Raw genomic sequence first — 5,145 nt, 5'->3', positions numbered from 1 at the left:
CCTTGGATGGTCACTTTGTCATACTTCAGATTGTGCAGCTATATAAGTGGTGTTTCTGTGGGAAAAAAATATATATATACACACACATATATATATTTATAATTTGTTTGAAATTTTTGCCTGCTGTAGTTGTCATAAGTTTAACACTTGTTATATGTTATCATTATAAATAAATATTCATTACCATGATTGATTTTGTATTATTTTAAAAGAGAGCCATCTAAATTGTATAAGCTTCAGATTCCACAGAACCTTATTTGGACCCTGCCTGACAAAGACCAAGTCTCCTTGGGCATACAGCCTATACCAATCTACATAGCTCCCTCAAGATCCTGAGATATATTTGACAACAGATATCACCACACTATATGTGGATCTTATACCTTGGGAAAACACTGTATTTACTCTATAAAATTGTGTTCCCTTGATTCCAATCTGTTACCCACCTTCAGTTTTCTCAGTGGAGCCAACCCTATCACTTGGTTCTAATATTTTCTTTACTACCTCATTCATTCATTTATACAATTGTGAGTCAAGAGAGCAAACAATGTGTGGTTTAAAGCCCAGGTCTGAGCATTTAAGGTGACCCCAATGACAGGGTCAGATTTAGGGTGAGCCAGATGACAATCTAATTTCTAAAATGACTAGGATGCATTACATCATAATAGAAATATTTATTAATCTTGTGGACAGCTCGTATTTGAAAACCAGAGCCAGAAGCTTCCCCATATTTGTGAGTTCCTGGATATATGGTTTGGGGTAAAGGGGGGGTACATGATTATTCCTGGGATTTCATGTTGAAGTGAGGGAGATGTGCCTCAGACATGCATCTATATTCTCTTTGGGTTTTTTAAAGATTTTATTTATTTGAGAGAGTGAGAGAGCACAAATGGGGAGAAGAGGGAGAAGCAGGCTCCCCACTGAGCAGGGAGCCCCACCTGGGGCTTGATCCCAGGACCCTGAGATCATGACCCGAGCCGAAGGCAGCCGCTTAATGGACTGAGCCACCCAGGCGCCCTGAATATTCTCTTTAAATGAATTGGCATTTGGGGTGTGGAAGTGGATGAGCTTGGCTTCCAACTCTGTGGATTCTGAATTACCTTTCAGCCTGAGTGGTTGCAGAGGCAGGCCCTAAGACTCCGTTAATCTGAATCTGACCTAGGTTTGTATGTCTGGTGGAAATGCCCAACCTGTCATCTATGCTAACCCATTAGGTTAAAGAGACCTTCATCTCCTTCAGTCATAAGGCAGACTGCTGAATATAAGGCACAGATTCTAATTGTAAGTTTAGAAGAGCTGCATGGAAACTCCATTCACATTTACAGGTCTCTATATCAATGTATGTATTCTAATAAAGAGTAGAACTCTGAGAACTGGAATGGTAATAAGTGTGAGAATCTTGAATATCTACAATCCCCTGAACCCTCAGCTTGGCAAAAGCAGCCCCCTAACACTTGCTATTGGAGAGCAGCTTCCCTGTTCATGAAGACAAGGCAATAACCTCATCTAAGGGACCTACCTCAAAAGACTATTTAATCTTACCCAACATCCATATTTTTCATTGCTTCCAACTCAGAAGAGTAAGGTATAACACAGCACAAGGAGCAAAATAGTCTCTGTGTAGGTGGAAAATCCAGAATGAACTACATGGACTGGCTAATATGTAATAGCATGGACTGGAATAATATATTTTAAAATTGCCTTTAAGGATGACAAATTAGCAAGGAAGGAGGCAGAATATAAGTAAATATAGGAGAGTACTTACTGACTTGGGAACACAAAACTGTAACTCAGAATTCAGTGATCTGGAGCTGCCTTAATATACTACTCAGGTGACATCTTTAAGTGTGGACAACAACCTATCATAAATGAGGTAGTAATACTGGAACTTTCTTGACAGATGCTGAAGAATTGGTGAAAAGATCAAAGGGAGTGAAGGTATTAGAAATGATTTATATTGTGAGACAAGAGGACCTATCTCTAACCTATTTTCCTTGAAAGGGCAGAGGAGAGACTACTATAATGACTCTGTTGGTGAAGGGAAACACATTTTTTATTTTATTTTTTAGATTTCTTATTTAGAGAGAGAGCATGAGCGGTGGGGAGGAGGGGAGGGGAGAATCGCAAGCAGATGCCATGCTCAGCATGGAGCCCAACATGGGGCTCCATCTCACAACCCTGAGATCATGACCTGAGCTGAAATCAAGAGTCAGATGCTTAACTGACTGAACCACCCAGGCACCCTGGGGAAACACATTTTTAGAAGCTCAATGTTGGCTCTCCTCTGCAAACCATGATTAGAAGTAAACTATGTTGCAATAAAGACGATAAGATTCAAAAATGACAGGGCCCAGGTGGTGACACAAAACTTTAGGGGCAAGTTGGGTATCATTACCATAATGGAAAACAAGGTCAGAGTGGAGTGGGGCTATTTTGACTGACAGAAATCTGTGGCAACGCCTTACAGATAGTATTCCAAGGCTAAATGTATGTACAGCTGACTGAGGTATTATGTCCTTTGTATAAAAAGAAAAACATGAGACTTGACAAGTCAAAGCCTGATGTTAACAGCTGTGGTGGAATATCATGGTCCCCCACCAAGTTTTCAGATCTATAGTGCAAGTTGTCTCACTACTCAGGCCATATGACTTAGCATATCCAATAGTGCTTACAGTATCTATGGTGGATAAGGATGTGCTATCTAGTCATTCTAAGCCATAATATGGGAGTTGCAACACAGAATCCTGAGGTTATGAACAAAAGCCATACACCCTATACCAGTTATTTTAAAAAGTTATTTATTTATTGTTATTTATTATTTATTGTTATTTAAAAAACAGCTCCTTGTATGCTATTAAAAACTTAGTATCTATAGAGTGCCTAACCAAGAGACAACAAATGACATATACAGGAGCTGCCCACCATAAATGGTACATTATAAGATTCACCAAGTGATAAAGTTTGGCAAGTTTAAGAGCAGTCCACCCTATGATGGAAATGCTACATTCAGGATCCAGCCTGAGAAGGCACAAATAAATCAGCAGATTTCACAAACCAATATGCCATTGATCACTGTTGCAATGATGTCTCTCATGAGTTATAGGGTGATCTATGACCAGCCAATGGAAGAGGAAATTATCAAGCATAGTGTACAGATGTGTCAGCACATTAAATATTGATGATAGCTGTAAATTAACTGCCACTATACTTCAGCTTCAGTTGGAATAGCCCTGAAAATAATGTTGAAGGGAAAACCTCCCAGTTGGCAGAGCTGTGAGCATTACATGAGATCCTACACTTTGAATGTTAGGAGTAGTAGCTTGAGGTGATGTCCTGAACTGTGAAGAATGATTTGGTATGTCAAGGTCTTGGAAGGAGAAGAGTTGGAAATTGAAGATAAGAAAATTTAGATAAGAGGCATGTAGATGGACTATGGGAATGGAAACAAAGCATATGCATCTCAGTGCCTCATATTAATGGTCATCTGTGGAATTGGCTGTAGAGAAGACACTTAACCAAGTGGTCCTGATGGCTCATGCTGTGGATGTGAAACAGCTTCTGTCCTCAGTCATCTTAGTTTTGGCACAAGGTATGATGAATTGTCATGGTGGCAGGGATGGAGACTGAGCTTAAGCTCAATAGCACTGGATCTCTCTCACCAAGGGTGATTAAGCTACTGCCACTGCTGAATGTATAATTCCCCAAGAGCAACATCTGATTCTGGGCCCTCAATTCCGCACCTCCCTTCAAGGATATCAGTCAGTTACCTCATTCCATGTTGAATGCACTGCACTCACTCATTCTATCTTAGAATAAGTAGTGGCAGTTATTCATCCTCACAAAAATGCATACCAACTTTGGACCCATAGGATCAGCTCCACTTGCCTGTAGTGGTGTGAAATTTCAAAACACATCTTTGTTTGACTTTTCCAGCCTCCTTGTTTCGCCACTCATTTTCCTCACTCTGACTCACTAAAACCATTTGCCAAATGAACTACTCATGCAGAAACTGTTGTATCACACTGTCTCTTATGTGAGCTCACACTAAGATAACCAGCAATAATTATTTATATAGTTTATAAAATATAAGTAGGTGCTGCTATGTCAAAATGTGTTAAAGATTTTAAACTTATTCATAAATTAAATAAGTTTAAAAGTAAGTGTTCCAGGGGAGCCTGGGAAAATGGCAGAGTAAGAGGACTTTAAGCCAATCTCATCCCATGAATACAACTAGTTAACACTCAGATCAGTATAAATAACCCAGAAAACTATCTGAGGACTGGCAGAACAAACTCCGCAACTAAAGGTAGAGAAGAGGCCACATCAAAGAGAATAAGAAGGGTCGAGACTCATGGGGAGCTAAACGGACCATAGCCATCTGTGATGGGAGTGAGCCACAAGCATGGAGAAGGGGAGAAACAGACTGTCACACCAGGGGGCACACACAGGGAAGACAAATCTCCATGGGAAAGGGGCCAAATTTTCGTGAGTTCTTAAAACCAGCAAGACTTAAAACCTGGAATTTTAAAAACCAGCAGACTTGGCTCTGGGAGAGTCTAGAAGACAAGAGGAAGCTGAGACCCCAACCTTAAAGAGACAGCAGGACAAATAGCCCACAGAGATACAGCCTAGAAACAGCAGTTTGAAAAACACCTGGCCATACGGGAGGAAGAGTAGTTTACTCATTCCAGAGCATATCTGAGAGGGCCAGGGATCACAGGAAGGCCTCTCCAGGAAAAAAAGTAGCTGGCAGGCACCATCTCCCACCCCTGCCTCCCAGCATAAACCCATGACCACCCGTGGGAACCAGCACAGTACTGGAATTCACTACTGAACTTACTAACAGTATGCCGCACCCACCCACCCTCGGTTTGCACTCATCTGCCCTTCCTAGTGCTGCTCACCTCAGTCCTACCACTGTGGGTCCCCTCCTCCAAAATACCAGTACGAACCTTGCCGTGTCTCCTGACCCATGACACCATGTCTCCTGGCCCATGCATTTTGCAGGGCCTTGGTCCCAGTGGTGGCAGTGGGGGCAGCAGAAGCCAGTCTTGCTGAAGACCAATGGGCACCTTGTTGAAATTGTGTGCCCCAAGCTCATGGGCTGTGCAGAACTGCCCAGGCCAGCCCTGGTCCTGGGAACCA

Source organism: Callorhinus ursinus, unplaced genomic scaffold (assembly GCF_003265705.2).
Source record: "Callorhinus ursinus isolate GAN/ISIS: 27379988/994484 unplaced genomic scaffold, GSC_fseal_2.0 scaffold95, whole genome shotgun sequence".
In the NCBI taxonomy this organism is placed as follows: Eukaryota; Metazoa; Chordata; class Mammalia; order Carnivora; family Otariidae; genus Callorhinus; species Callorhinus ursinus.
Note: the sequence above shows the minus strand (reverse complement) of the source record.